At 52.0% G+C, this 12,333-nt stretch overlaps 1 long non-coding RNA gene across 1 annotated transcript in view; it reads right to left on the reverse strand.

The window, feature by feature from the left end:
- Positions 1 to 3,311: 3,311 nt before the first annotated feature.
- The window catches only part of LOC138809386 (uncharacterized), a 38,742-nt gene continuing 29,720 nt past the window's right edge, over positions 3,312 to 12,333 (reverse strand). The window contains exon 3 of the long non-coding RNA XR_011366826.1: positions 3,312 to 3,570. This is a non-coding gene — a long non-coding RNA (uncharacterized lncRNA). The remainder of the gene's footprint in view (positions 3,571 to 12,333) is intronic.

Consider the following 12,333-nt stretch of genomic DNA (forward strand, 5'->3'; position numbering starts at 1 on the left):
CCAGCCTGTGAGTAACTCGGGTTGCTGGCGGCAGTGGAGTCTTGTCTAATGTAGAAAGAACATTCTAGCACGTCTCTGTCCAGCACCACAGATGTACCTGCGGTGTGTCTAAACTGAGCCTAGTTCTTCCTTCACGCTAGCTATGTTCCAAGAAGATGGCGGCCACGTGTAGCCAGCGGCTGCCATCTTAGGCGATGCTCAGGACACCACGTCCACTGTCCACAGGTCCCTTCAGTGACCCCCGAGTGGTCCCCCTTTCTGTCACATGGCTTTGGGGGGGGTGTGGAGCAAATGCCACAGGCAGGCATTTCCCAGAGCCATCGGAAGGCCCGGACCAGTGGCCAGGCTCTGTAGAGCCCCCCCTGCCCCCCGCTCTTCACAGAGGGGCCACGGCCTCTCCGGGGGTGTCCGCCTCCCTTCCCACCGGTCACCCGGCTTCTCTAGCCAGCTCGGGCTTGCCTGATGCTGGCTGACAGACCTCAGTTCCTTGGTGGGGAACGATGTCTTACATAGGGCTGGGGGGGCACTCTAATGGGACCTTCCTGCTGCTCCCAAACACCCCCAGATCCCAGGGGGGCCCTGCTCGCTGCCCCTCCCACCTTCCCAGGGTCAGCTACGACGGCGGAAGCAGTGGGAATAAGCCCGACATGCTCGCGGCGGCTGCCTTCAGCCCGGTGTTAGTTACACTCCTGACAGACGTCCCGTCTAAAGCCACCGAATGCCCACCCACGAGACCCCCCCCCTCCTCACTGGTCTCTCCCACCCTCTCCCTCTGACCACCTCTCAGGACTGGCCAGCACAGCAGGGGGGCTGGGGGAGGCATTCTCAGCCTGACATAGGGGGAAACTGAGGCAGGAGGGAGGCGTGGATGAAGCTTCCATGTTGCCCTCTGGGTCATTGGGACACAGGTCACCAGGCAGGGTGCCCATTCCACTTACCAGATCCTGACAGACCCCGTCCCAGATGCAGGGCAATGGTCTCAGGCTGGCCGGGGGCGTGGGGGGGGTGAGGGGGATAGGGGGTGAGGGAGATGGGGGGTGAGGGAGATGGGGGGGGGCACAAGCCCGCTGTGGTAGAGTTGACAAACCACACAGTAGCCAGGCTTCTGGGCTCTGGCTGAGGGCTCCCTGCTCGGGGGGAGGGGGGTGCAGCTCCGAGCCTCCCCCCTCCCCGCCTCCCCCCTCCCCCCTCCCCGCCTCCCCCCTGCATTTGTCTTGCTCCAGCCCCGGGGCTCTGCTTTAAGACCCTTTTTTTTTTATAGACTCCTGTAAAGGGTAGAGTGAACTTTCACCACGTTCGCTCGCTGCGAGTCCACACGCAGGACGGGGCGGCAGCTGAGCGTCTGGGAGGGCCCGCGGTGTTCCGGCAGGCCCGTGGGCCACCCGTGCCACCGGCTCCACTGGGCATCACCCTGGGCTGCGGCCGGGCGCTGATGAAAATGGGGGGGGGGCTTGCCCGCAGACGTGGCTTTCGTGGTACGATGCAGAGGCGGGAGAGGTGGAGCTGTGACCGTTTACTGGGAATCCCCACCTCCTTGGCCTCACCCTTGCCCTGCAGAGAGCGCACGAGCAAGCTTGCTCTTGGCTTTGAACTTGACCCTTCCATCCAAGCACCCTGTGCCCACCTCCCACAGACAGCTCAGCCCTAGAGGGGCCTGTGCGGGGGGGGGGGGGGGAGACGGCGCGGGGTCACCCCTCCCCCCAGGTGGCACCTGTGCATCCTGTCAAGGCCACTGGGGTGCATACCTGAGGCCTCGCCTCTTCGGGGGGGGGTGTTGAACTTGTGGGTGTCACAGCCCTTGGTCACTAATTCATCCATGTTCAAGGCCAACATCTCCATGAGCCAGTCTCTCTCTCTGCCTCTGTCTCTCTCTCTCCCTCCCTCTCCCTCTCTCCCTCTCTCCCTCCCTCTCTCCCTCTCCCTCCCCTTTCCTCTCCCTCCCCTTTCCTCTCCCTCCCCTTTCCTCTCTCTCCCTCCCTGTCCCTCCCCCTTTCCCTCCCTCTCTCCCTCCCTGTCCCTCTGTCTCTCTCTTTCTCCCTCCCTCCCTCTTCCTCTCCCTCTCTCTCCCTCTCCCTCTCTTTCTCTCTGTCCTAGGGCTTGAACTTAGGGCCTGGTGCTGTCCCCAAGATTCTTTTTGCTCAAGGCTGGCACTCTGCCACTTGAACCTCAGCTCCACTTCCACCTTTGGGTGGTTAATGAGAGATAAGAGTCTCATAGACTTTCCCACCCAGGCTGGCTTTGAACCCTGATCCTCAGATCTCAGCCTCCTGAGTAGCTAGGATGACAGGCGTGAGCCACTGACTCCTGGCTTATTATTCCAATTCTCTTTCAGCTGTTCTATAAAGGGGTCTCAATGCAACATATCAGTTAATGAGTACAAAGTGTCTTGATCAGCGCCAACCCTCCTCCCACCGTCTCCCCCATCTGTCCCCACCTCACCCATCCCCTTCACTTTTCCAAGTTCCATTTCCCCCTGACTTGAGGGAGTGACTTAGCTTCTCCAAGTCGCTAACTAGAGAACTACAGGAGTTTAAGAAAAATAATGGGGCCGGGAATGTGGCTTAGTGGTAGAGTGATTACCTAGTATGCATGAATCCCTGGGTTCGATTCCTCATACCACATACACAGAAGAAGCTCAAATGGTAGAATGCTAGCCTTGAGCAAAAAGAAGCTCAGGGACAGTGCCCCAGGCCCTGAGCTCAAGCCCCAGGACTGAGAAAGAAAAGACACGACAAGAAAAGAAAAGAAAGAAGGAAGGAGGAAAAAAGAAAGAAAGGGGAAGACAAGACAAGAAGGAAGGAGGAAAAAAGAAAGGGAAAGAAAGAAAGGGGAAGAAAAGGAAGGAAGGAAGGGAGGAGGAGGGAGAGGGAAGGAAGGAAGGGAAGAAGGAAGGAAGGAAGGAAAGAAGGAAAGATAATCACTCCCACGAAGACATACACAACCACTGTGGAATGGCCATTATCTAAGTAGTGGGTGCCAGAACTTTCCATGCCATAGATCTGTTCCTCTCATCCGTGTTGGTGTCTGGTTTGGAGTGGGAATACCTCTGTAAATAGATGTTCCCACCTTGATTGTCTCCAGGCTCAGGCCCTCGCTTCATAAAATTGGGAGAAGGTGAAACTAAGAGGTGGGGCCTAGCGGGAGGTCACTGGGAACATGCCCTAAAAAGGGGATTATGGGACCTCCGTATCTTCCTCGATATCTCTCATCCTTCCCCGTCTCCATGAGGCAAATGTCCATCCTGCCAGGATGAACTACCTCCTCGTTTTGAGATCAACAGATCACGGATCAGAACCTCTCCAACGGGACCCAAGATAAAACCTTTTATTCCCCTTTGTAAGTGGACTCTCAGATATGTTTGCAGTAGGAGAAAGCTGAGTCACCCAGGAAAATATGATTATCTTGTTCTGGAGAATGAGCAAATTGAGGTAAAATGACTTGGCCAAAGATGCACAGGGAGAAAGACAGAATTGGACCCGGGGGCCAAGTTTTCTTGGGCTGCAAAGTCCATACCCAGGGGCACTGGGTTGTGCTGCGAACCACTCTGGAGGTGTAGGAGACAGCCAGGCCCTGAAACAAATGAGAAAAGTTTAGAGAGAAAAGCATTGGGGCTTATGGATTCTCTCTCCTCTCTCTCTCTCCTCCCTCTCTCTTCTTTCCTACCCCCTTTCTCTCCCCACAGCCCCAGGCTTGAACTCAGTGCCTCAGAGCACTGTCCCTGAGCTTCTTTTGCTCAAGGCTAGCACCCTACCACTTGAGCCACAGCTCCACTTCTGCCTTTTTCTGTGTATGGGGTACTGAGGAATCGAACTCGGGGCTTCATGCATGCTAGGCAAGCGCTCTACCACTGAGCCACCTTCCCAGCTTGGGTTGTCTCTTCTCTTGAGCTGATGATGGGGAGAAGGAGGGGGTGTGCAATTATGTTTTGGGGGTTTAGAGAGATCAAACCCTTATTCCACAGTGGGTTGGTATCCCAAAGTTACCGGAAGGCCCAGGCACCCCAAGTTCTCTGGCTGTCTGTGCTTGCAGAGGGGGCGGGGGAGGGGAAAGCAAGCAGGGAGGAATTGAGGGCAGGAATCTTTGCAAAGCGGGCACCTGGCCAGTTTTGAGGATTGTCTGCCCACTAACTATCGACATGCAAGGAAGTCTGGAAAGGGTTTGTTCGGGATCAGGTTCTACCTTGTTTCTGAATGGGACAAGCATTGAATATTAGTACAGGGTGGCCGGGATAGTGGTCGAGCCTGGAACGTTCTGGCTGCACACGTCAGATGTGGACGCAGCCAGGAGAGGCCTGTGGGAAAGCTGATCGTGGGCTCAGGAGGCATTTCCCAGGTGTCTGTGTCTCAGTCTGTCTGCCTTTCTGTCCTTGCTTTGCCCTGAGAGAAGCAATCGTCTTCCTCTTCCAAATCTAGAGTAGTTAAAAGGCCCGGGGAAGGGGCTGGGAAGGTGGCTCAGCGGTAGAGCGCTTGCCTTGCATGCAGGAGGTCCTGGGTTCGATTCCTCAGCACCACATCCGCAGAAAAAGCTGGAAGTGGTGCTGTGGCTCAAGTGGTAGAGCACTTGCCTTGAGCTGAATTGCTTAGGGACAGCGCCCAGGCCCAGAGTTCAAGACCCACGACCACCCCCCCCCCAAAAAAAGTGATAAGAACTTGCAATCTCAAAATGTGAAAACCCTTTCTCTACCCGCCCCCCCCCCATGACAATCCCTTCCCTACACCCCCACCCCCACCAAATTCCTCCAATGGGCCACACCTGACTAAGCAGGGGGTTTGATCCAACAATTGGCTCCTGGAGCCAGGCCTGGGTAATCAACTTCAGGCCTCAACAACAAACAACAAACAGAGGCAACAAACTTGCAAGCAAGTACCATCCAGCCACTACCCCCACCCTCTGGGACCATACTCCAGTCCCTCCACCTCTGCCCCCATTACACCGTCTGCCTCTCCTCTGGTTACCATGGCGTCCCTCTTCAGCTTCCCTTATAAAGTTGATCTGGCTTATCAAGTTTGCTTTCTGCTCTTTTTTTAGTCTAATATCTTCTAATATGACTCAGTTTCCTTACAAAATGTATCTTCCCAGGCAGCGTGAGGCCCTGAGTTCAGACTCTACTATCACCAGAAAATAATCCCAAATAACACCACCACCACCAACAAAAACCTAGAGAAAGGAATCAGTGGACAGGGTTCATCATTAGATTTAGAAGACCCAGCCAATTCCAAGGAGGACAGATAAAAAGCAATGCTCGTATTGAGGGGAAATGCTGCAGACGAAGGGGAGGGAGGAATCTATCTGTTTGTGTGGCTCCCTGCCCAGGAGACAGTGAATGGGGACATGTCTCTAGCAGCTGGCCTTATACTGTCTGGAGGAAGCTTGGGAAAGCCTCCAGTCTGGCCTCCTTGAGAAGGATGAGCACCTGGGCCCATGAAGGGAGAGAGAACCCCTGCATATGCTGTCCCACTGCCTCGGCAGGCATAGGGTTAAGAGCTTTCTGCTCCCAGGGCCTGGTGCAGGGGCACACAGACAGCAGATGTTCCCTGAGCTCCATTAACAGAGGAAGAGGAAGGCAAGGATGGTTGGGATGCCCAGGCCACACAATGGCTGTGTTTGGGGGAGAAACTGCTTCTCCCTCCATGGAAGCAATCTGGCTTGTCCGTCCCCACCACCACCATTCCCAAGAGAACACACAACCCAAACCCAAACCAGGGCCGGCCACAAAGGGATAGGCATGTGACTCTACCAGATTGCCCTGCCCCCTGCCCCGGGCTCCTCACCCCCTCCCCGCACCCCTTCCAGGCTCCTTACCCTGCCCCAAGTGACCTTGCCTGAGTAGACAGTCCTTTCCTCTCCTTTCATGTTGGCCCTGAGCCATTTGGAGCAGAGCAGCCAACACAAACAGCACATAAAAATGACTCCAGAAACCCAATTCCCAGCTCCCAGATGATGGATGTCTATTTGTGTGTGGCAGATCAAACTCTCCAGGAGCTTCTCAAAGCTGGGTGATGGGGGTGGGGGGAGAAGGACCTCCATCTTATCCCACAGTTCCTAAGCCAAGAAGAGGTCACTGGCAAGGTGTCTTGGGGAATCTTTCCTCACAAGATGCCTTTTCCACAGGCCACCCAGAAAAAGACAGGCACTGCTGCAGGTCTTACAATGGCCCAACCAACATGCAAATGAAGAAGCAGGCAAGAAATACTGAGAAGAGACACCATTGGTCCCTGGGCCTAGAGGTGGGGCCTGGAGGTGGGACTGAGGTCACCCACAACCAATGTTGTTGCTTTCATTCAAGGAACCCTCTGGCTGGCATTTTCCTAGGATGATACCCTGGTCATCCCCACCCAAGTGGCAGATGCCTTGGGCAGGGGGACACTCCAGGCTGAGCACTTGTCCACCTTTCTGGGTTCCCGTGTGAGCCCCCAAAATGCAATTTCCTGTGTAACCTGTTAGCTATGGCGCAGAAGAAAAACTGCTCTGGGAAAAGAAAGTAAATTTCTCTGAAACCAAACGTGGCCACGACTTGTCCCATGGAATCCAACTCAAGGGCAACCTTTCTTTTGCTTCAGAATGTTCTAGAATCCAAGAAATAGGCCACAAGTCTTTGATCGGGCAACAACTTGGTCCCCACCATACTCGCTTGCTGCTCCATACAGGAGCGGGTAACAGGGGACTAGGAGAGGAAGCACCGTTGACACCTCAGTGATGGAAAAACATCGCTACCCACTGAGGGCAAAGGCAGAGAGAAAGAGAGAGAGAAATGAGAAAAGCCAGTCTGCCATTATGGAGGGCAGGGGTACCAAGTGGAAGACCAATGGTATGCATATGTATTTTCACCATTAAATGTGAAATGATTTTAATTAGTCCTGCCCCAACTACTTATTATTACACTGAGTGCTGGACAGAGACTTGTCTAACTTACTCAGCCCTTTACACACAGCCCATAAAGGGGTAGATAATCCAGAGATGACTGTTTAATGGCTTCTAATCCAGCCTCATCTTTACATATATTTTGACGTGAGCACATGCCAGGTTGGGCCAGCAGAAGTTTTTGTTTTTGCTTTTCACACATGGGTACCCTTCTTTGAGGACGCCAACATTTCTGGCATTTGTACTTTTTTTTTCTACCCACTCCTGAAATCAGCCAGTTCTCCAACAAGGCCTGTTCCCATTCATGACACAATCCAGCAGAAAACATTAACTGAGCAACTACATATACACTGTTTGCTATGAAGGCATCAATGTTTCTAGGGCTTTGTATGCGGAAGAGCACAGATATTTTTTATTTTTTTCGATACTGAGTTTAAACTCGGGGCTTTGAATTCACTCTGCTTGCTTGCTTAGGTGATACTCTACCATTTTAATGATGCCTCCAGCCTGGCTTTTTGCTGGTCACTTTGGAGTTGGAGTCTAGTGAACTTTTCTACCCAGGCTGTTCTTGAAGTGAGGTCCTCTAGATCTCAGCCTTCTAAGTAGCTAGGATTAAAGGTGCAAGCCACCAGCACCGGAAGACGCTCAAGTTACCTGCTCAAAATTCCCAGTGTATTGCTAAATTCCCAAACACACCCATTTAACTGCCCTCCATGGCATTTAACTACCCTCCAGGGCTTTTAAATTCTATCTAGCTGTATTCTTTTGCTTGCTTAAATACTTTAAATATATATTATATATACATATACTTATTTATGTATTGTTTTAGCCAGGTGTCAACAGTGCACACTTATCATCTTAGCTACTCAGGAGGCTGAGATCTGAGGATCATGACTCAAAGCCAGCCAGGCAGTTAAGTTCATAAGACTCTTATCTCTTTTTTTCTTTTTTGTTCTGGTTGTGGGGCCTGAGCTCTGGGCCTGGGTGCTGTCCCTCAGCTCTTCAGCTCAAGGCTAGTGCTCTACCACTAGAGCCACAGCGCCACTTCCGGCTTTTTTCTTTTTGCTTATGTGGTGCTGAGGAATCGAACCCAGGGCCTCAGGCATGCAAGGCAAGCGCTCTACCACTGAGCCATCTTCCCAGTCCAAGACTCTTATCTCTAACTACCAAAAAAGCCAGAAGTGGAACTGTGGCTCAAGTGGTAGAGCACTAGTCTTAAGCAAAAAAAGCTCAAGAACAGTGCCCAGTCCAGGCCCAGGAGTCCAAGCCCCAGGACCAGCACAAAAATACAAAAACAAAAAAGTTGCTTTAGTGACTTATAAGTTATTTACTGTAAAATTCACCCCTAAGTATATACTTCATTGATATTAATTAGTTATTGAATTGTGCAACAACTTCCACCACAGCCCAGCTTTAGAATTGTTCTAAGATCCCAGGATGTCCCACGGGCACCTCCACCCAGAAGTAACCTCAGATGACCTCTCCTCTGTAGATCTCCCTCTGCTGGAAATCTCATGAAAGGGAAATGCGATAACATGTCTTTTGTTTGTGCCAGTCCTGGGTCTTGAACTCAGGGCCTGGGCGCTGTCCATCAGCATCTTTTGCTCAAAAGGCTAGCACTCTACTAGAGTCACAGATCCACTTTTGGCTTTTTTTTAAAGTTTAGTGGAGATAAGAATCTCAGCCTAGGCTGACTTTGAACTGTGATCCTCAGATCTCAGCCTCCTGAGTAGCTAGGATGACAGGCGTGAACTACCAGCACTCGGCTCATACTACTTTTTTAAAATTTAATTCACCAAGTATCGTTTTAAAACTCAGCCATGTTATGACATCTATCAGTGGTTTCTTCATTTTTATGGGGATATCTATTACACAGAATAAAAATCACACCTTGTCTATTCACGTGCAAGCCTTCTCATCGACAACGTATTTCCATTTATCTTCGGAAGTGGAGTGGGCGGAAATAATGGTCTCTCGGAGATGCACAGGTTGCTAATCCGCTGACCTTACGCAAGCAAGATTATCCCGGATCATGTTATACTAGGCCCAGGTCCTAATCTCCCCTGAACTCCTAATCTCCCATGAACAGTTCTATTACGTGACAAGAGGGAATTAAGATGGAAGATGCAGTTCGGCTGCCCTTAAGAAAGTGAGATTCTCCTGGACTATCTGAGAGGCCTTGTATGATTATCAGAGCCTTGGCATGGGAGAAAAGAGGAGGAAGTTGGAGTGGTGGTATGAGGAGGCCATGGCCCGTGCTTGGGACGTGGAGAAGATGGCCAGCAGCCGAGGAATTATAGACAGGCTCTCGAATCTGGGAGAGGCCAAGGGAAAATGAAGCTTCCAGAAAGAAAACACAGCCTCTGTCACACTTGCCATCAGCCTAGGGAGACCCTACTGGACCTGTTAGCCTGTAACTACCATCAACTAGCATGGGAAAATGCTTCACAGTCATAATTGAAAACCTATACGACTGACTGGGCACTGGTGGCTCACGCCTGTAATCCTACCTACTCAGGAGGCTGAGATCTGAGGATCATGGTTCAAAGCCAGCCTGGGCCAGAAAACTAAAAGTGGTGCTGTGGCTCAAGTGGTGGAGCACTCGCTTTGAGTTGAAGAGCTGAGGGACAGTGCCAAGGCCTAGAGTTCAAGCCCCACGACCAACAAAAAACAAAACAAAACCCATATGGATAGATCACCTAAGGACAGGTGATTGGATTGGACAGTAAGTTTGTTTAAATTGTTCTTAAGGAATGTTTTTTTTTTGTGTGTGTGTGTGTGTGTGTGTGTGTGTGTGTGTGTGTGTGTGTGTGTGTGTGTGTGTGTGTATGTGTGTGTTTATGGGCCGTGGGGCTTGAACTCTGGACCTGGGCATTGTCCCTGAGCTCTTCAGCTCAAGGCAAGCGCTCTACCACTTGAGCCGCAGCACCACTTCCAGCTTTCTCTATGTATGTGGTATTGAGGAATCAAACCCAGGGATTTATGCATGCAAGACAAGCACTCTACCACTAAGCCACCTTCCCAGCCTGAAAGGTTGAATTCTTCCTGTTAACTTACAGGCAGCTTTGAAGGGCACTCATTTTCTGAGAATTCCCAGTACTCAGCCCAGAGTCTGTACCGCACGGAGGCTTGTACTAGTTGTGTGGTTTGGGCAGTCATCTCATTCTTATAGCAAGATGTCTATTCCCTATAAAACATTTTAAATAGTCCTAAGATTTGCCCCCCAGGTTCAAGGTGAAGATTAAATAAGACGATACAGGCAAACACACACACAAGAAGAGCTGCCAATGGACTAACCAGAAAAGGCTAATTTTCTCTGCTCTACACGGCTGAGGAAGACAGCAGGAAATAGAATCAGCTGTGAAAATGAACACGGTCGGCTCTTAGAAATGGAAGCAGTTGTATTTGACCCCCATTTTCCGAGTCTCAGAAACCCAGACTTGACAGAATCACACACAACGCACGTGGCCAGAGCCGATGCGCCGAGTTCTTCAAATAGATACGACTCTGGACACGCAAACACGCTTCACCTGCTGTAACAATCTCTTCACTATGCTTTCAAATCAGGCCTGTGGGAAGGATGCAGGAAGAATCCTCCCATTGGGTGCATTCAGAAAAGGGCACTGTGTTCATTCCTGTGTTCTTACTAAGGAGGATCTTGGTTCAAGACCAGCCCAGGCAGAAAAGTCTGTGAGGCTCCATCTTCAAAATAACCAGCAATAAGGTGGCATGGGAGGCTTGGCTCAAGAGGTAGAGCACCCGCTGAGCAAGGCAGACAAGCAAACAGGAGGACTTGAGTTCAAACCCTAGTACCTACCGATGTATCACAAGCATTTCATACACCTGAAACTCCCAGCACGCAGACAGATCAGGAGTTCAAGGCCTGCCTGGGATACACAGCAAGATCCTGTCTCCAGAAAACCCACTGCACAGCCAGGGGTGGTGGCCCACATCTATGATCTTAGTTATTCTAGGAGGATCACAGTTCCAGGCCCGCTCAGGCAGAGAGCTCCCAAGATCTCATCTCAACCAATAAAAAAGCCAGGCCTGGTGGTACCTGACTGTAGTGCAGGAAGCACAAATAGAGGATTGTGGTTCCCGGCTTGCCTGGGCAAAAATGTGATGGCAAAAAGGGACGGGGGGCGTGACTCAGGTGGTAGAGTACCTGCTTAGCAAGCACAAGGAATGGAGGCAGGGAGGGAAAACAAATGTAGTCACTGTATTCAATGCAACTTATATAAACGAACAACATAACCCAAGGTAGGTACAGGAGGGGGAGAAATGGGGAAGAATGAGCCGAAGACCAAGAAGTATTGTCCTCATACCCTGACTTAGGGAATTGCAATCCCCTTTGTACAACTACCTAGTAATAACAATAAAAACCAAGACAGGTACCGATGGCTCATGCCTGTCATCCTAGCTACTCAGGGAGGCTGAGATCTGAGGATCATGGTTCAAAGCCAGCCCAGGCAGGAAAGGCCGTGAGACTCTGATCTCCAATGAACCACCAGAAAACCGGAAGTTGGTGCTATGGCTCCAACTGTAGAGTGCTAGCTAGCTCAGAGCAAAAGAGCCGAGGGACAGAGCCCAGGCCCTGAGTTCAAGCCACCGGGCTGGCACTAAGGCTAAAAACAAAGACAGAACTGCCAACTAACCCAATCTCTAAATAAACGTGTGTATGTGTGAGAGAGAAAGAGAGACAGAGACAGACAAAGAGAAGAAAGAGGAGGAGGAGGGAGGAGGGAGGAGGGGCAGTGTACCCCTCCTGCTCCCTCATCTCTAGGACAACTCCCCCTGCAGCGAGCTCCTAGGAACCCCCTTACTACAGGCCTGCACGCTAGGATCCCAGTCTCAGCTCCCCGGAGAGGTGTAGAGACGCCCTGCGTGGAGGGGGCCTGGGGATCCAGGGTCTCCTGCTCACCAGTTTAGGCACACTGGAATGACTGGGACCCCTCCCCTGCCCTCCCCCGCAGTAAGGGAAGAGAGGGACAAAGGCTGCGGGCGGGCAGGGGGGAGGTGGTGTATGGGGGGGAGGATCTAGGCTCATCTCTTAGGCAGGCGTCCCCCGCACCCCATCCTCGCCTTTGTCTGTACCCCCGTAACTGAGAGGCCTGTCTAGACTGCGAGGCTAGTGGAGGTAATCCCAGGAAAATCCCCCTGAAACCCGATCGCCCTCCCTTATCGAGGGCCGGGCAGATTAGCCTGATTGATTCAATGATGGACTGGAGAGGGGGGGCGGGGCTGGACAGAGCTAAGTGGGCAGGCGCGGAGGGCCTCTCCCTGGGGTCAGGGCCCCGCCCCGGCCGCCCAGGCCACGGTAGGTGGCCGGCTGGGGGAGGTCCCAGTTTGCCTAGGGGGTCAGCAGTAGCCTGACAGGTTCCATCCCCCCACGGCCCGGAGTCCTGTCCAGGAATTAAAGTGACCAACGTGACCCCGAAATACAGACTGCCACCTCCTACTCCATCAATCCCA

This window comes from Dipodomys merriami, unplaced genomic scaffold (assembly GCF_024711535.1).
Source record: "Dipodomys merriami isolate MVZ:Mamm:240054 unplaced genomic scaffold, mDipMer1.0.p SCAF_496, whole genome shotgun sequence".
In the NCBI taxonomy this organism is placed as follows: Eukaryota; Metazoa; Chordata; class Mammalia; order Rodentia; family Heteromyidae; genus Dipodomys; species Dipodomys merriami.